The sequence below is a fragment of the Typopeltis vanoorti genome, chromosome 12, assembly GCF_054136105.1.
Source record: "Typopeltis vanoorti isolate ZY-2024b chromosome 12, IOZ_Tvanoo_1.0, whole genome shotgun sequence".
NCBI classification, from domain to species: domain Eukaryota; kingdom Metazoa; phylum Arthropoda; class Arachnida; order Uropygi; family Thelyphonidae; genus Typopeltis; species Typopeltis vanoorti.
In genome coordinates this window covers 52,004,236-52,025,445 of record NC_143560.1, presented here as the reverse complement: position 1 = coordinate 52,025,445, position 21,210 = coordinate 52,004,236, and positions in this window count along the sequence as shown.

The following is a 21,210-nucleotide window of genomic DNA, read 5'->3' as shown; positions in this document are numbered from 1 at the left end:
TTCGCAGAAAAATTGCGATTCAAGCTTTGAATAAAACCTATTCCTCTCGTGAAATAGCTAAAAGGGGTGTCCTGTGGTCAATGTACTGTGGTATGTCTCCTGTCGAAAGTAAAGGAAACGATCTACTAAGAGAAAAGGAAGAAAGCCACTGTGTACACCAGCGTTTCCCAAAGTACGTTCCACAGAAAGGGAATAAAGTGTTCCGTAAAAAATTATCAACATGAATGAGCCTGGAATGGTTTTGAATTCTGCGAGAATTTCAAACATGTTTGGAAATCAGACGCTCCTCACTTGGCATGTGGATTGTGCTATTAAGGTCAGTGCACACTGGCCTCGACTCAGCTGTCCATAGTTGTTGACACCTCAGAGCATGAGTGAAGTACAGAGGTATCTATTCTAGGAAATGTGCAGTCACAAGCAAGGTCAATGCACAGCCTGCTGTGGTGATAGTGTGCACTTAGCTTTGCATCGATTACAAGACGCTCGACTCTACTCAAGGTGTTCCGTTAAAATTTCAGGATTTGTGAAGTGTTCCGTCATGGGAAAAGTTTGAAAAACCCTAGTCTGCACCATGCGAAGACCGAGTTCCAAAGAGGCTCTTCCTCAAAAATCGCCGTGCTCAGTGGTTAAATTCAGCTGTGCCCTCTGGAGTCCGGCCATGGAACTATTTTATGCACTTGACCCGGAACTTTTTTCTGTTTTGTGACTTTTTTCCTCTGGAGTCCACTATACTGTATTTGCTCTTGTGCAGCATATGGTTTTGCTTGAATCTATACAGCAGTTTCTGTATGAAGGAGACATTTCATTAGTGTCGTTTTTATCTCAGTTGTCTCTAATTGCACTATTTGTTGAGAAATATATTACACAGAATGCTTGTACTTTATTCACTGGCATAATAAAAGTACTTGTTTTTCTTGCCTCTACAGTATAGTGGCTATTGGGAAGGGCATGTTTATCGCGGGAGCAAGTTTCTATCGCCCGACATGAACGTGTTTAAGCTTTTTTTCCATGTCCGAGGTATATGCGAAACTTCATTTTTTTTTTTCGAAAAGTAAAATCATGGATGCAAATTATATGCAATGGCGAGTTATTCGCCTAAATACGGTATTTCAACTATGAATAGTTGAAATACCGTATTTTTCATTAGTACCTTCTTTAATCGGAAAAATAGCTCAGATGACTGATAATACAATGAGTTTGTAATCTGTAGTTTCTGAAGAGAAAGAGGTCTGTAACGAATCGACAGAAACAGACTTCCCATCAGTTGCAATGCGATAATATTAATACGCTGAACGAAAGGAAAGATTTATTTACTTGCTGGACACTCGACCAGTAGATCGCATTCAAAGGTAATAAATACAATTAGTTATTTTGTAGGAACAGTTTTCTGTTTTGTGACTTTTCTCTCTTTACGGTAATTATGCATACATTATTGTGATATTATTCATCAGTTGTTTAGAGCTTTGAATGTGTATATAAAGTTAATATCAACAGTAGCCTGATTACGAATGCATGTTGAAAAGGATGGGGAGTCCAAAGGCAAATAAAAAAAATCGGCTAATGCCTTTTATTCCCTTATAGGGAGTAGCAAGGCCTTTATACCCTATCTAGCTTTTTGGAGACTGAGTGGACAGTTCACTCTCCACTGGTAGCCAATCAGAGATAGCTGGCCAATGTATCACTAATTATAGCAGCAACCAATGAAGCTGGTAAACAAGTGCTGCTATCTCTTGGTACTTAACCCTAACAAGGCATGTTACTGTCTGAAATAATGTGGGTAATACGGTCAATTTTCTTGAGTTTACGGGATGAAAAACCTGAGCTTCCGGGAGGATAAACCTACTTGCCCATTCCAGAAATCGACTAACTCCGGAACCAGTCAAAGAAAGGCTTAGAAAAAGTTCCTCCAGTTGGCGACTAGACTTGAACTTGTCTAACTTCGAGCGACCAAGCACAGAGGACGCAAGTGCCACTTCCACTGAGCTACACAGGCCCTAAAAAAAGGTAAATACAATTGATTATTTTGTGTAGGATCCCGGAACGTATTCGTTTAGAATTTAACCACTGGCCGTGCTCTTCCGGGAAACGGGACTGGGAAGAACAAACGAGAGTTGTGGCAAGCTCTGTAACAGTCACAACAAGACTCATGTGACAGGTAGTGATAGTCAGGCACCATAAGTCTTCTTTAACAAAAAAAAAAAAAAAGAAAAAGACTGGGTTAAATCGTTGTAAAGAGCATGCCAAAATGGACCCAGATCAGTGGAAAAGATTTTTCTTTATATTTATCTTACTAGGAAAAAAACTTGTAATCTGCAAGACGCCGAATGCAGACCATATGAAGATGATAAAGGGAAAAATTCAACCCTGTGGTGTCAACTAAGGGTGGCTCGTGCATAGGCATTGCAGAACTGCAGCATCCCCATTTTTTTTTCGATATATAAATATATTTATTCATTTATTTCTGTTTGCGTGTAATATTTAATTTTATCAACAATCCTATACAATTCTCTTAGTTTCTATAGAAAATAATAAAAATCCATCTTGTAGCACTTAGGAGAACAAAGGACGCTAGCGGCACTGTTTTCCAAAGTGTAATATTGCTACGCGTGCAAGCATATACACGTCATAGTGAGATGCGATGCAGTTTGCGTCAGTAGTGATTTGTTCGTAGTGCTTATCGTGTTTACTCAGTCTCTTTAAATATTTGGACATTACAATTAAAAGATTTCAAATTCTCAACCAGTCAGATAATTTGGGACTGCATGTCGTATCGTAGTGTTGGTCTCTTGCATTTCAGAAAAGGTTTAGTGAAGACATCTCTGTTCCAGAAAATTTTAGAATTGCTGTCTACTATCAGAGACGAACTTTATTCGTAACGACGAACTGCATCGTTCAGGAGGACTCTGCCCCTTGTTATAAGGCATAAGGTGTAAGCAATGCTGTTATAACCATAATGTACCACACGAACTGAGTAAAAAGCTTTCATTTTTGTTGCAGATTAGTAAGTGGCTCAATGAACACTCACTCCATTCAACTACCGGTCAGGAAATAGTTCAGATCTCAATCCCATTAAGAATTTGCGGTACCAAATGGACACCGAAATACACCAGAAGCTGAAAACACTTCAGGAGCTCCAAGAAGCCGTTATAAGGGTGTGGAATCATGAAATGACAATTGTATCCATCAGAAAATTGATTTCTCGATGCCATGCTGTAATAAAGGCAAGAGAAGAATCCAAGAAGTATTAAACAGTTTAAGTGAATTTTTAGCTTTGAATGTTAGCAAAACTGCTGTAGTTGAACTACATTTTGATACCGGTACTGAATATATCACTGTCCACTCCATTTTTAAATATTTGCAAATTTGTCATTTCCTAATTATGCTATATCGTGTACTTAAGAGCCAAATATTAATCAAAAATAAAAATATTACCTTCATTATTTGTGACAATTGCCTATTTTCAAATAGGCATTAATATTTAATTACCAAAACATGGTGATAGCAGGTGATGCGGTTTCTATGAACATGTGTATCTCCTGTCAACTCTTTTTCATCTCTCAGTCAGGATAATTGCCAAGAGTACATGTATTATTATTTTAATAGGTAATAAGACTTACTATCTCATACTATCAAGGCAGTGTTTATGCATAAGGTAGACAGGCGATAGCTTAGGGCCTCATGTTGCAAGGGACCTTATCTCAGTATAGATCAGGGATGTACAACATACGGGCTGGATTAATTGAATAAATAGGAAAATGTGTATTAAACGAAAAAGCATTCATATATTATTATTATTGATGTAAATATTTTTATTAAGGAGAGTTTACTTTCTCTGCAACAGAAATAAACTATAGCGCGTGTGCTAAACAAATATATTAAAATTTCATTGGTTATTTTCTTAGCGACGACCACATGAAAACGATTCAGTATTTTGAGTAGTATGTGGGTACCCTTGTCGCAGCCACATGTTCAAGTCATAGTGAATATTACACGAGTTTTTCTGTGTTATTGTCTATATAAATTTGTGGTAATATTTATTTTTCTGTTTATAACATAGTTATTTGTAAATATTATCATTTATCCCGAAAAATGGATTTAAAAAAAAATTTAAGCCGATCAGGCATTTTAAAGAAAAATGGACGCAGAAATGCGTTGGTTAACTCCAATACCTTCGACAGGGTGTAGCATAGACACAGCCTGCCTCACGGCGCGGCTTAATAAGGGCGCTTGTTCAGCCATATTGCGGTAGGCACTGCACTTGCTACGCTAACAGGAATTGTTAGATTGCGGAAAGAAGTTTTTCCAAGCTTAAACTGATTAAAAATTATTTGCGAATAGCAGTGACCCAAGAAAGATTGGTTGATCTATATCGATATAGGCGGACATTGCTTCTAGTTTAATTTAGAAGAGCTTATAAACAGTTTTATTGTGCGATATCCCCGGTGTAGAGCAAACATTTAATTAATATTATGTAATTGTTTTGCATTAATGTTTCTCTTGTAATAAAATCAAAATAGCAATTGGAGATTTTCTTATATTTTTGTCTTATAATCCATCAGGGGCGTATTTAATTTTCATCTCAAGACGTGATCTAATCTGGCGACGGCACTGGTTTTAGTCGTGGAAATGTTTTGTAACGCTTTATTTCGCTTATAATCTGAAATAATGGAATTTCTAAAAGAACATGGAAATATTGTAGCTGAATTGGAGAACGACGATGGTTGTGTGACTTAGGATTCATGACCGACATAATTGCAAAGAAACAAATCAAGTGATTACTAAAATTATTAACTTAAAATGCAAATTGCAATTATTCGCGTCATGATTTTTTAAGTGGATTAGCATATTTTCTAACATGTGCGTGTTTCCCAAAATGAATCGGAAAATAAAACCTAAGAATATGGAATTTTTGCTTTGTTTAGAAAAAAATGTTACACAATTTAAAGTTCGTTTTTTTTTTTTCCATTCATGCAGACAATTATGAACTGAACTTGAAATAATAGAACTGAAGAATCTTGCATTTCTATTATTTCCTGTGAAATACAAATGCTTAAGAAAATCATAAAATTGCATAGTTATTTTGGGAACACTAACGTACTGGAAAAAACACTTTTTTTCATGAAATTAAATAAGTAACCACTACGTACAAATCTCTTGGATGCAAATTTGAGAGACATTGATAACAGTAACTTCCAATTTATCTGTGGACATCCGCAAAATTGATTGAAAAATATATCGCATTAAAATCTTATTTTCAATAAACATGTGAGCTTTTTATACATTTTATTTTCCCCTAAACTTTCAATTTTTAAAAAATGCAGCGGCATAAGTATAACAATTACTTGATTTGGTCCGTGGTTTAAGTTATGCATCCCTGATATAACTTGACTCGCATAAACCTTACTGGTATGGGAACCTCTTAATATAGAGCTTAGGGATCACAGAAGGCTTAAATCTGCATACTCTTAAACTTATGACGGAAATCAGTGAGATTTGAAGATCTACTTGACTTCAAGTGGATCTGATGAATGAAGACTCCTTTCTACTGGAAACCGTACTGGGCCCCTGTTGCTAGAAAACAGATTCCAATCGTACTCTAAGAATCGAACTTTTTTAAAGAGATTTAATCTGAAGGTGTTGCTGGTCTCATATCCAATTGATAAGCAAGCTGGCCAAATCATACATGCAGTTGATGGAAGAAGACTGTAAATTGGTAATTAGCCTCAACTTCTCTGCAATCCATTGTACTAATCTCCTGCAGTTCTGTTCCTTGTAATCTTGTCTGTTCTCCCTAAATAAACTGAACTCATCGCATATTCCCATAATGATGTCCTTTCTTTTGTACATCAAAATATTAGCTTGTTCAACAGTGATAATCGCATATTATCAAATCACGATTTTGTCTGAATGTTCATATGAATTACACAAAATTTTCAATAACAGTTAACTATTTATAATATCCCTTACTGGTTAATTATTAATAAACAATATTTAAAAATACAATAAACTATCAACAATAACAGCCTATTCAACAACATACTAGGAGACAATTATACTATTAATCCTCTTAGTCCCAATATAAGCTAACGCCTTTTGTTCCCTCAGGGAGTAGGTGATGCCTTTTAACCCTATGTTAAAAGGCCCCATGACTATCACTAATTATAGGTGGCAACCGATGAAGAGACTGGCAAACTAGTGCTGCCATCTTTTGGTACCTAACCTTAACAGGGTATGTTACTTTCATATCCTGGTAGGTCAATTTTTCTTTTCTTGGCTATTTGGGACAAGTTTCCAGGAGAAAAAACCCTGCTTGCCCGTTTCGGAGATTGCCTAACTTGGTAACCAGTCAGAGAAATGCTTAGGAAAAAACTTCCTCCAGCTGGTGACTTGAACTATAAGTATCTTTGGGTTGTCTAGTGCAGGGATGCATGCACCACTTCCACTATTATTCCATATATAAAGTACAATTTTTCTTGTGTTGATCCTGAATGTTCATATGAACTATACAACTATCATACAGTAATGAAAATTAACATCCATAGTACATCCCTATAGTTATCTATTGGTATATAGCTGATATGGTAAGTTATCAACAATTCAATAGGAGACAATTATATACAAATAGTATATAATTATACTATAATCTCCTTAATCCAGATATCTATAAAGCATTAAAGCTAACACGAGTAAAATGTTAGCGATTATTATATAGCCTGGTTGTTCCATAGCAACTAATATACACTGTCCAAAAAGAAACCGAACTTTTTAAAAATAGAAGAAACTAATGGCGTCACCTATTGTATCTTTTTGTTGTCGAAAGTGGCACCCTTTGTTATTGTTGGGTCAACTGTTTGACATTTGTTTCATTAGAAGCCGAGTTATAGTGCCAAGAGTGTGTTTTGACGAACAGTCGGTAAATGAGTTTCAAACAGAAAGCTGCGATTGACTTTTGTGTTAAACTTAGTAAAAGTTTTACCGAAACATATCAAATGCTTCAAAAAGCATACGGTGATGAATGCCTATCCCATACTCAAGTTTAGAGGGGTTTAAGCGATTTCAAAGTGATCGTGAGAAGCTTCAGGACGACGAAAAGCCAGGCCATCCAAAAACTGAACTGAGCGAAGTTAACATCCAAAAAGTGTGATTTCATCAAATAAAACCCGAAATCGTCCGTGAGATTGAAGATGAATTGGGATTCCAAAATCAACTGTGCACAACATTTTGACCGAGAGTTTCGGCCTTCGTAAACTGAATTTGCGAGTTGTTTCCCACAAGTTGAACGACGACCAAAAATGTATCGAATTGAACACTGCAAGGACCTCATTAAAACCGCTCGTAAGGACTCAAACTTCCTTTGAAAGGATCGTTACGAGTGACGAAACGCGGTGTTTTGAGTATGAGCCCGAAACAAAGCGCCAGAATGCTGAGTGGAGACCACCAGAAAAGCATCCAAAAAAAAGTCGCTTGGAGAAGTCAAAAGTAGAGACAATGCTTATTTGTTTATACGATTTCAAGAGCATTATCCACAAAGAATTCGTTCTGCTTGGCCAAACGGTCAATGGTGAGTTTTATATCGAAGTTTTGAAGCGATTGATAGCGAGAATTCATCGAGTACGGCATGAATATCGTGACGACCGACCGTTCGTCAAAACAGTCACTCTTGGCACTATAACTCGGCTTCTGATAAAAAAACAAATGTCATAAACTGCTGACACAACACTAATGAAGATTGCCGCTTTCGACAACAAGGAGATACAACAGGTGGCCTCACTAGTTTCTTCTATTTTCAAAAAGTTCAGTTTCTTTTTGGACAGAGGGTGTACAGACACTTTTTAAAATTATTCTATTATATTATACACGCACATTGATAGACCAGATAGCTGTACAGATGCACTGCATCTGTAATGGCAAGTCACTGCAAGAGAAAGCACAGTGCATGTTATGGTTTGCAGAAATTAAGTCAGTGAACACTGTCCAAAGGAATTTCAGGAATAGTATGGCAGGAATGTTCAGTGACAAAAACATCCATTAGTGGCATCAACAGGTTCTTGGAAAGGGGAAGTGTTTTAAAAGGACAAACGAATTCGAATGCCTTTCCAGGGTAGTATGAAACGTAAAGTTCGTAGTGCAAGTTGTCAATTAAACATTCCTAAAGGAACAGTGCATGACATCATTCCCAAGAGATTGAAATTTCATGTTTATAAACTGCAGTTTGTTCATCACATTCAACCTATTTGATGGCAAGAGTTCAGTTTGTGACCACCATGTTAGACCTCATTGCTGAACATGTCGACTACCTCCAGAGTGTTTAATTTTCTGATGAGGCAAAGTTTCATGTTCATGAAGTTCTGAATCACTATAATTATCAGATATGGGGATCAGAAAATCTGCATGAACTCATCTGTAACAGTCCGAAAGTCGATGTCTGGTGTGGCATCATGCATGATCGCGTTATTCTTATTAAGAGACCTTCAAGGCATCAGGAACTCATCGAGGGAGGCCATACTATTAGCATCAGCTGTCTCACTGTAATTGAATTCATTCATACTACTTGCACACACAACATCCAATGGCAATCCATTCCAATCATGCATTACTCTGGGAGAAAAATCTAGCCTTAACCCCCCCCCCCCTTCTTGACAGCATTCATTCTCAACTTCCATAGATGCATTCATGTCCTGTTCTCCTAAAATTCTATATAACCCTTTCAGAAGTTTTGTAAGTTTCAATCACATCATCCCTCTTTCTCCTGTTTGCTAGTGTCTACAGCCTACAGATTCTCAATCTGTCTTCATAACCTGCATTCCACAATCCTGATATTGTTTTTGACACTCTCCTTTGCACCCTCTCTCTCTCTCTCCACTATATCAAAATCACCACAGAGACCAGACCTGTGCACAATAGTCAGATCTTATCAAGGCTCTTGTAAAGAGGTAAAATGAACTTACCTTTACATGTCAAGATTTATTCTAGCATTGCTATTATTCTGAATTGAATTTACAATTTTTGCTATATGACCCCTCGAACTTCAACTTTCTGCCTACTAAAACAAGATCTCTAGCTTCATCAGTTTCTTCATAATCCCACAAATATGACTTGCGATATCTAATCATACCAAAGTACATGATTTTACATTTATTAACATCGAAATGACAGCCATTTCCACATCCAGTTTCTGAATGCAAGCACTAACTTTTCCGAAATATTCGCCACTCCTGAGATACTGATTGGTCAGTAGTGATATATTGGTCTTTGCAACACCCTTGTGCAATGGAAGTACCATATGTTCTTTCCACTCCTGGGGAATTTTCCCTGTTCTGAGGCTCAAGTTATATAGTCTGGTCAAGGGAATAGCCAATTCAGCTGAACACTCTTTTAGCATTTGTGCTGATATCTTATCGGTTCCTATTGCAGAATTCTTTTTCAGTTTGTGCAACAGCTCTAGTACCTCCCCCCCCACCTATCCACATGAGTTTCCTCATGCTGAAGAGTGGTGAGTTCAATGTTGCATATAACAGGTTGATAGCTTTTAGCAAAATGGATGCTTATTACTAGTTGAGTCATTTTTTTTCCATGAAGAAACTAAGAGTATGGCATAACTGGACATGCTAGAGAATTTTGTTTCTCAGAATTGAGAATGTGGAGAGCCTCATTTTCCAACAGGATAGAGCTCAACCACATTATGTAGCAATCGTGAAGACTGTGCTCAACTGATTCCCAGGAAAATGGACAGGCAGAGGAGGTCTCATCACTTGGCTACCACACAGTCTCAATTTGACTCCAATGGATTTCCTGTCTTGTGGCTACGATCAAAAAAAAAAAAAAAAAAGCAGTCCCTTGACCACCTGTGCCATAGAAACAATTCCTCTGGATATGATTACCTGAGTGTGGTCTGAGGTGGAATAATGTTTTGATGTCTGTAGGGGTGTAAATGGTGTACACATTGGTTCAATTAGCAGGTAATCAAACTTGTGACATTGTACTTGGATAATATATACTACATAAATTTCTACTTCAAAATGTTATAAAATTTCATTGGAAACCCTGGAGTTCTTTTTCAGACACTGTGTATACCAGTGGCAGCTGGTGAAAATTTCAAGTGGGGGTGTTCATATACAAAATAAAAAAAAATAATAAATAAAAAAATTGTTTCCTAATTAGTAACCAATTTATTAATAAATTTACATATTAAAAAATTGCTTTATTAAAAATATTTCACCCTCACCATGAACAAACTCCAATAATAAAAGTTTTGTATCTCACAGAAATAATGCAGGCAAGCATACGATACACTGCCCAAACGAGCAGTGTCAGAATGACTTGTAACGTGCAAGCGCAAACGAATATCGCAGAGTCTGGCTGCAATTGGTCCAACGTGATAATATCGACACTGCGTTAGATCGCAGTGTATTTGTTTCGTAATCTAAAGCATTAATTGAACAATTGCAATTATTAACTATTCAATCACTGTTGAAACATAAGCTGTAACCTTTAACATGTTGTATTGTATTTATATAATGTTGTAAGCATTATTATTTATAAGCATAAACAATTTAAATTTTTCATTTTTCCTTAGGGGTGCTGCAGGTTGCAGTGCTTGCATATATAACCTATTTTCTACCCACCGATTAAATTTACCTGTTTCATTCTCAGAGCTAGTTATACTGCCTGTATCCACAACACTTAAGTGACAACTATTCTATAATTTTCTACCTAACCAAAAATTGAGCTATGTATATTACTTTTTTCTCCATTATCTTTTTATTATGCCCTTGAATAGATCAAGACTGAAGTTCAACAGATACTGGAAATGTAAATTATATTTTTTATGAACTAAACTTATTCACATCACATGAAGATTATAAATGGCAAATGTTATTAAGTAATAATGCAACCAGCGAAATTATCATCATAAAAAGTAATGGAGAATGATTAAAATCATTCTTGTGATCTGGTATTTCATCTTGCCCATATCACTTCTTTTTGTTGGGTGTCATTTAATAATTTATTGGTAATTTTGCTCATAATTTTTGTGTAAGTTAATGTTTTATCAGGCAGTTTTTTAATTATGCTTCTTAAGGATTCTGTAAGTAGCAGCAAAACAGCTGAATAACAAGCATTTATAGTGGAACTTTTTTCCCCAGCATGTCAAGATTCCTTTTTACAAGTACGTCAAAATGCAACCTTTGGCTAAGTATTGTTTATTGGAGAGGAGAGAGTTGCCTGTTCTCTAAAAAAAATATTTTACATAAAATACACATTTTAAAAGTATACTAAATTTCCTCTTATAAAATGCCTTCCCATGCTTCTTCAAATATAGACCTGATCCCATCATAACAGCATTCCATTCATTGCACATTCTGTGGAACAGTTCACTATCACTTACTCATCTGGTTTATAGGAGAAAATGAATTTTTAATGACATGCTTATGGTTTTCATAATTGATGCAAAGCTGGGTAGAGCAATAGTTAATATAGATTAAAGATACCAAGAAATTATACACTTCGTTCAATCCTTTATCCAAGCGTAAGCAAACAAAGTTTGCAACTGAAATATATCTAAGGCAAGTGATGTGAAGTCATTACTTTCTATATATAAATTGTCCCAGTCCAGATTATATTTCAGACTTTGTTTGCTTATGCTTGGATAAACGATTAAACCAAGTACAGTATATAATTTCTTGGCATCTTTAATTTACAGTATAACCAAGTGGAAAAACTTACAACTATCTCTAATCTAGAGTATTTTAATAATAAGGTGTGACACCTGCTGGCTACTCATATATGAAAATATGACTTCGGCATTACTTCAACCTTACTATCACCTGTGGGTCTGGCTCCCACTGATGAGACCTCAAAGGTTGAAACCAGTCTGGGGAGTGACCCTTCCTACAATGCATAGCAGTATACATACTTGTAAGGATATGTGCTTTGCATTATGGGATTCTAAGGTAAGTGATATGAAGTCATTAGCTTCTATATATGAGTTGCCCCAGTCCTGATTTATATTTCAGGTGCAAGCTTTGTTTGCTTATACTTGGATAAAGGATTAAACAGAGTACATAATTTCTTGGTATATCTTTAATTTATAGTATAACCAAGTGGAAAAAACTTCCAACAGTTAATATAGATGTCAAAATTTTGCAGAATGATTTGGATAGATTGGCAGACTGGCCAAAGGAGAATAGGTGTCAGTTTAATGTGGCAAAGTGTAAGGCTATGCATTTTGGGTGAAAAGATTACTAGTTGTATACCGCATTGGTAGAACTTTACTCCAGGAAATTGAAGCCAGAGACTTGGGAGTGTTAGTGGATAGGGAGTTAAAGTTTAGGATCCACATAGCAGAAGTGGCTAAAGCAGCTCATCAGATCACTTGGTTGCTGAAGAATACTTTGACGAGCAGAGACAAGCAAGTTATTATTCCTTCCCCCCCTCCCAATCTAGAACTGTGTGCAGATCTGGGTGCCAGGGTTTCTTGGCAATGAGATGGAGATCCAGAGACAAGTGACCAAGTTGATATGAGATCTATGGAATGAATCTTACAAGAACAAAAACCTGCTTTTCTGTTTGGTTAAAGAAACTGGTTGACAGGTAGAAAAAGGGTGATATGATAGACTTAAAAGTTACTCAGGGGTTTTACAAGATTAATTCAGAGGAAATGGATGGTCCCTAGTTCTCCTACCAACAGGATTGTTGGTGGGAGAACTAGGGGCCATCCACTGAAACTGAGCAAGAGTGTTAGAACTGTTTTTTGCTTGGAGAGTGGTGAATGAGTGGAATAAGTTGTCAGTCTTGTGGGTACCATAACTGTGAATGAGTTCAAAGCAAAGTATTACAGATACTGTGTAAATGTTGGATAGTTCTTGACATGATGTTAAATGACTTCTTGGAGTTGCCTGTATTAATGATGATAATTTTCTACTTTATTGATGTCCCCAAACTCTTCAAAATCTCAGAATAATTTCCAGGCTTCTAGTTCTAATTTAGTAAAACTCTTTACAGATTCTTCATATTTTAAAACTTCCTTAATTTGAGATCCAACAAATATACATTTCCTAAGTCTGGTTTTGGAAATTCTATAAGCAGGTACTAGAATGTAGGTCTCCCTTTTTTTGTCTTTAAGAAAATTTCATGATGATCCAATTTCATATGTACTTGTAGGAGAAATTTTTGACGAATGCTTCTCTCTCTCTTATATTATTTGCATCATAGTTATTTTGTTAGGATTTTACTGTCTTAATATCTCCACATGTTGTATTCAACACGATGGCTGCCAGTTTTAGTCTCCCTACCAATCAAAGACTGCATTTGTAGCATAGTTGATGATTTTTGTCACTTGCTATGTATGCATCCTGTTTAAAAAGGTGGCAAGTGAGAGATGGTAAGGTGTATGAGTGCATGCAATTTAGGCAGCGGGATGCACTGGGAGACATAAGTGTCTCGATCTTGGGATTTAGTGATGGCAGAGATAGTGCTTCAGAAATAGGTGATTTTCAGTTAGTAGATACCAGTAATGTGGTGGAAGGTGGACAGAACATTAAAGATGTATATATTGATTTACCCTTGGCTGTTTAGCAGGTGGAGATGGTTTGTCTGATGGCTATGATTGTGTTTGTGAATGTAAACTGAAAGCAGAACATGTGGAGAGAGAAACAGAACTGCTGAGAAAGGAGATGGAAAGAATGAAGACTGAGTTGAGAAGGCTGAATGAAAATGTGAGGAAGAGAGGTAGGCTAGTGTGTGAATGAATAGGTGCAAGAGAATAGCATGAGGAGAAATTGCAGAAAGTTGTGTAGAAGTAAGGCATCAGAGCAAAGTTGAGAGAAAGGAGACAGTGGAAGGAAGAGAGGAAGTTGCAGAAAGCAGAGTGTGTGGAAGCGAGGAAGGAAGAGAAGAGAGAATGGAAACCCTGAGAGTCTGATGCCAGTGAGAAAAGGATGAATGAATATGTTCAGAATGTCATGTATGGAGGTTTGATGATTTGAGATGTGCTTGCCTGTTAGAACAATAGTGTGGCAATGGCAGTGAAGAGGGGTGAAAGTGTAGAGGAGAAGCTAATAATGGTTGGGATGAATGACCTGAGACGTAATACGAGATTTGAGGTTGAATTTTTGGATTTCTTGAGGGACAACTGTTGTAGACAGTACGTGGGGACACGAGGATCAAGACTTTTGGATTTGATCATAGCATAGATCTGACTGAGATGACATGTCTCTTGTGGGTGAGAGTGACCATGTAGTCCTGACTTGGAGGATGAATAGGCATGTGGAAGTATCAAAGCAGAATTTGTGGCTATCATAGACTTAGAAACTCTTGCAGCTGTACAATGGATGAAAGAATTTGAAGGAAGAGGGGATCATTAATGTATGGGAGATATTTAAGAAAAATTTGTTGAGAGCAATGACAGATTGCATACCTTGAGGGGGAGATGAAGCAATTTAGTCAAAAGGAATAAAAGGGAATTGCAGAAGAGATTATGGAAGGCATATAAAGAGAGGTGGAGAACAGTTGCATGAGGAATATAAGGCTCAGCTAGGAAAATGAATAGTATTGTAAGGAGAGAAAAATTAGAATGAGAAGAGACTGGCACTGCAATCCAATGAGTTTTTTATATGGCAAGTAAGAGGAAAATTGAGTGGACAGATTACCTTGCTGGGTGGAGATGGGAATTGGGTGGCCAAAGCAGATGACCAAGTTGAGCTATTTAATGATCACTTTATTAGTGTTCCATCCTGGTACTACAGGCTTTATTTCTAGAAGAATAGTGACTGGTAAAGTGTTAGAAGTTAAAGAACGGGATGTATTCCAAATTCTGGGTACATTAAATGTCAAAGGAAGGAGGGGGCAAGATGGAATTGAATCTTGTTTTAACAGAACATGCTATGGAATAGACTGTGCCATAAACTTGGCAGTTTATGAAAGTCTTGCAATGGGGAAGGTTCCTGGAGAGTAGGAGGGTAAGATAGTACCACTGCATAAGGGTGGTGGTAGAATGGATGTACTGAACTATAGGTCTTAATAATCTCGTTAAGATCTCGTATACAGAATTGGATAGATGAGGGTGATATTTATGCAGGCCAGCATGGATTTGTTAAAGGATGCTCTTGTTTAAGTAATCTGGTTACCTTTTATATAGAGTAATGAGAGCAGTGGATGATAGCAAGGCAAGCACTGTCATTGTTTTGGATTTTTCCAAGGCTGTTAAAGGGTTGTTATTATATTAACACAGATTTTTCATATGATAGAACAAGGGGAAAGAAGCAAGGACAAAGGGCCATCCATTCCTGGATATTGCAAAAGGGGGTAAGAAATAAGTTTTTGCATGGAGAGTGTAAGACCATGGAATGCATTGCCTGAGAAGGTAGTGAATCTTCAGACTGGAAGAGCTTAAGGAGTGGTATGACTGACTTTGTTGACCTCTATTTTTTGGGGGAAAAGTCATATTTTCATGCTTCCATTGTGTCCTCTATGCCATAGCACAAAAAAAGCAAGGTTTTTCAAAATCTTCCTTTCATACCCTGAAGTAATGCCATTTACTCTATCATCAGAAATATTCCAATGTTAGTTTACTTTCAACAAATCAGACATTTTCAAAAGTCATCTTCATATTTACTGCATATACTAGCGGTATAGTTTCTTTTTACTGTTATACACAAAACTGCATTGGTTTGTTTAGTCCATAAACAAATACAAACTTTCGGCTTATTAACATCACTAGTCTAAAAAGACTAACATATATCACAGCAATAGCATAGCTTCATATTTTGAGATAAAAGCTTTTTTTTTTTTCTATAATCAAAATCTTTTGTTCCTGGAGCTAGGGGGGTGCAGAGGGGACGATGGCGGCACTTGGAACCTTTTTGAACTTTTGCAGTTAATTCTAAAATACAGTCTCGAGAACTCAGTTCCAAATATTGTAATACTACTGCGAATTTTCCTTGCAATTGCTGTAAGTGTTGCTAGTTGAGTTTTTCTAAATAAAATTTGATTAAGAATTACCTACATTACTATGAAATAGACTTTGCCAATGTCATTGATTTTGTTAACAGAAAAGGAAAAAAAAACATTTTGGAATGTTGAAATTAAAGTTTTACTTAAATAAACAGTGTTTTAATTTATTTCTCTAAGTCATTTTGATTTTTTTGTAGTATTTTTGGTGCGTCTTGAGAGGGGCGGCAAACTCAGGGACAGGCCCAGGTGTCAACAGCTCTAGCTACACCACTGCCTGGAGCTAATACATTCCATTGTTGAAGACAAAATCCAAGAAGTTCAAACTGTTGTATAGATAAATTGAAATATCTAACAAGATCATTTAATTCATTCTGTTCAATTGGATAAGATTTGACAACTTAATAAATGTTTTCATCTGATGGCAATAACTCTAGTATCATTGCTTTGCTTTCACATGATTCATTTCAGAAGCCGAAAGTTCATTATCTACCCTGCTCTACTACTGCAAGATATTGCAGTAGTAGAGCAGGATAGATAATGAAACGATATGCTGGAAGATCTAAATAATGAGGAACTGATTATAGTAGATTCTAAGTTTGGTACAATATCAAATGTCCAGATACATGATCTAGTTTTCTCCAAATCACTGGTCATCCAAAGTTAGAACTGACCTTTTCCTTGAATCCATTTTAAGCAGCTGTATATCATTTTTTCCAAAATGATATACAGCTGCTTAATATTTATAAACAAATGATCCACATAACAAAAATAGTGGATCATTTGTTTTATGGTCTCTTTTAAATGTGACATAACTTACCAATGAAATTAATAAGAATGATGAAGCTGGATCAAAGCCTTCTGGAAGTTCAACTTCTGATATTATAGATATTATTTTTGGGAAAATTACCATGTTATTTCTCTAAAAATAAACTTTTTTTTAATGGCTAATATAGCCTACTTTTGTTTAGGTGGGACCCTTTTTTTACAATGACACTGGCTCTTTACCCAAAATTCTAGGGAATTACTGAAGTGTTATAAAACTAATATATGAAAAATAAATTTTGGACATGCCTTTTTGGATGTTGTTTTCTGTCTACTTATTCTGGCAATGTGCTTTCATATGCAGTTAAGCTGTTGAAGGGAAGACGTTTTGGGGAAGTGGGGGTAAAGCAATGTGGGGGAATTATTTGAATTTCCCCACATTCCCCCTCCTTGAACAGCTTAAGAGCATACGAAAGCACGTTGCCAGAATAAGGAGACGACATCCAAAAAGGTATGTCCAAAATTTCTCCTATTTTTATTCTTATGTTAGTTTTATAACACTCGAGTAATATTATTACCCAAGACCCCCATGGAGTCGACGATTCATCTAGGAGATCCTTTTATTAAACACACAGCTCATCATACTATGTCTTAAACACTCAAATTCTCTGCAGACACCACTCAAGCAAGGCATTCCATCCATTCACAACTCTGCAAAAAAAAAAAAAAAAAAAAAAAAAACCCTGCTTCTCACACGCTCCTTATACAGCTTTCAGGGATGACCTCTGATTCTCCCACTATTTTCTGTAGCACCTCTCCAGCATTGATCCTATAACTTGTAGGACGCTATCAGATCTCTACCCCCTCCTCTTGTCCACCAGACTCTGAAAGTTGCATCTTCTCAATCTTTCCTCATACTTGACATTCCAGAGGTTAACTACCTTAGTCAGTTGCCTCTCCAACATCTCTTCATCCTTCTGAAAACCAGGTGACCAAATCTGGGCACAATAGTCCATGTGTAGCCTAATCAAAGCCTTATACAATGGAACAAGAATCTCCCCACTTCTATAAGTCAGTGTCCTCTGCATTATTCCCAGAAGCCTTTGTGTTGTCTTCACAATTTTGGCTATGTGTTCTCTAAATTTCATATCCATTATCGCTCCCAGATCTCTTATTTCCCCCACCTCTGACAATATATATATTCACCAAGCATAAATTCTGCATCACTTTTTGTTTTCCAAATTTTAAAACCTTACATTTTGCAACACTGAACTCGCATCCCCATTCCTGTGCCGAATCACTCGATTTATTCAAGTCTTCTTGTAAGGCCACAACATCTTCTCTACTCTTCATGGCTCATCTCAACTTTGCATCATCTGCAAACAACTGAATATCTCCATCCAAAATCTTCACCAATATCATTAAAACATGACTTTCCTTTAGCAAATCCATGCTGTCCATCAAAGATAATACCATTGTTGTCAACCCAATTCTGGATCCTAGTTCTCACAAGCTTCTCCAACAATTAACTATAAAACCTGTTACACAGATAGGCCTATAGTTTGATACTTGAGTTCTATCACCTCCTTTATGAAGTGGCACAATCTTGTCCTCCCATATGCAGTTAAGTTGCACTCGGTTAAGTTCCTAAGGAACTTTTATTATTATTATTATTTGACACCTCCAGGGAGTCCAAAGACTCATCGAGGGAGAGTGTGCCAACAGCATCGAACGATTGGTCCCCTTCCAACTACTAACCACACTCCAACTTACTTAACTGAGCCATTAGTAGTAGAGGCTCTACCAATCGACCAACCTTTGCCGGCAACTTAACCGAGTGCAAGACTCGTATATTAAAAAAAATGCCAAGGCCAGCGTCAACTCCCTGGCACATTTTCTTCAGAATATGTGGTGATATATTATCAAGTCCCACAGCCTTATTTACATCTAGTCTGCTCAACTCCCCATACACCTCTTGCTTACAGTCAGTTTCTCTTCCCCATCATCAACTGCTTTCAATCTCCATGAAGTCATAAGTATCTACACCAGACCTTTTGCAGCTGTCTTTATACCATTTTCTCCAATCAATGTCATCCTTTCTTTTGCTAGTTACATATCAAAAAAAAAAACTCCTTAGGATTATTTTTGGCTTCATTAGCTAACTGCTGTTCATACTTCTCTTTAGCTACCCTTGCCAACCAAGTCACCTTCCTTGCCTGGTCTTTGTAGTCCTCATGGAATTGGTTATATTTCCATTTCTCTTATGCTGCCTCCATAATACCCTTTTGCTCTGCATGCTTAGTCTCTTTATTCATCCATTTCACACCTACCTTATTTACCCTTCTCACCCTTGGAATACATTTAGACATTGCATCTACTAGACAGTTTTTGAAAATCCCCCAAGCTGCATTGATTTCTTTTCCAGCTAACTCCTCATTCCATGCTACACCTGCAAGCTGTCTCCTGAGTGCTTCATAATTACCTCCCTTGTAGTTCCATATATACCTTACCTTTTATATACCTTTTTTTTCACTATGTACCTTTTCTTACAAAGGTCCTCGCACTGCTGGCAACGACCCAGGTAATCGCCTCATGGTCACTCTCACCAATTGGTGGGTGATTTGACACTTCATTTATAATTACATCCTCTGAGATTACCAAATCCAAGACCCTCAATCCTTGTATGCCCTCTGTTACATACTCTCTCTGAGGTAGTTATCCCTCAAAAACTCATTTTCTTTACTTCCAGTTGCTATCTCATCATTCCAGTCTATATTGCCATAATTAAAATCGCCCATAATGATCACTCTTTTCTTATTTGCTTGGCTAATTTTATTATACATTTCATAGTCACGACCATCCACAACATCTATAACAACATCCAACCAAGTATTTCATTCCATTCATCTCTATCTCACACCATACTGCTGCAAAACCACTGGCACTATTTCTCTTGCATCTCTAAGCTTTAGAATTTTGGGTAAAGAGCCAATGTCATTGTAAAAGAAGGGGCACTCCTAAACAAAAGTAGGCTACATTAGCCATTAAAATAATAGTCAACTTCTGATAGTTAATCTTGGAGGAAGATGCCTCCAGTTTAACAATTCACATAATATAGGAATGTAAAAAGCATGTACCAAGGGAAAACAAACTGGTTAAAAAAAAAAAAAAAGAGAACTTGAGTTAGGTTTTTAGGAACTGAGATTGTTTCATGATGCATTACTCTGGACATAAACTTTCAAAGAAATAGAGTAGCATCCATAGTTAGAAGAGAATATAGAAAATACATTTTGGGTTACAACCCAGCATCTGACAGAATAATCCTAATCAGAATAAAGGCATATCCAGTGAATGCTACACTCACTCATACAGGCATATGTGCCTACTAGAGATGCAAGTGAAGATGAAGTTGAAGGATTTACAGTAGATTGCAACAAGTAGTATACAGTATTGATAAAACAGATATTCTGTTATTAGGTGATTGGAATGCAAAAGTGGGAGAAAAAGGAAAATTTGGTTTAGGACTGAGGAATGAAGCAGGAGAAAGTATCTTGGAGTAGTGTGCCAAGAACAGTTTCTTTATTGCATATATTGCTTTCCACAACATTAAGATTGTATTCGCATAATGCTGAATACAGAAATCAGATTATATTGTTGCCAACAGAAGCTGAAGTGCTCTCCAAGCAGCAAAAACACTACCTGGCACAGACTGTGGAACAGTTCATGAATTGATAACTGAAGTTAAACTGAAATCAAGGGCTAAGAAACAAAATGACAGTATCAAATTTGACTTAAATCACATAAGTAAAGCATTTAAAGTAGAAGTCAAAGAAATTTAAAGTTTGGAGAGGACAGGAAGAGAATTAGAAGTGTAAGAAACAAAATCTGCAGTAATAGAAACAAAGACAAACAAAAAAAAAAAAGGTAAATAGCTGTCAGAAGGAAACTATTTAAATATCAGAAGAAAAATGAAACTTTAGAGAAATAAAGGATTCAACAACTGAGTGCAGATTTCCAGAGAGGCTAAGAAATAAAAATAAGGAAAAACATTAAGCAAAAGGTGCAAGGGAATTGAAAGTAATATTACAAGAAAAATATCTGTTTAGAAAGATAAATGAAGTTACAGGAAAGTTTATCTTTAAATTAGGAGTTGTAAAAAGTAATTTGGGAAAAAGCTTGAAGTGAAAAAAAGATGGATAGGGTATGTAGAGGATTTGCTGAGGAACCCATGATAACGAAAAGTGAAGTGATATCAGCAATAGAACAACTGCCAAAGGGAAAAGCTGATGGAGTTGGTGGAATTATTGAGAGCAGCTGGGGATGACGTAGTGAATATATTAACTGAAATTTTCAACAGGTTTGGAAGGAAATATACTGGCCTAGAGATTGGAAAACATTGAAATTCATTCCAATTTGAAAAATCAAATCCCAGAGATTGTGAGACTCAGACTATTGCTTTCGGTTCACATGCAAGTAAAGTTATGCTGAAAGTGATTC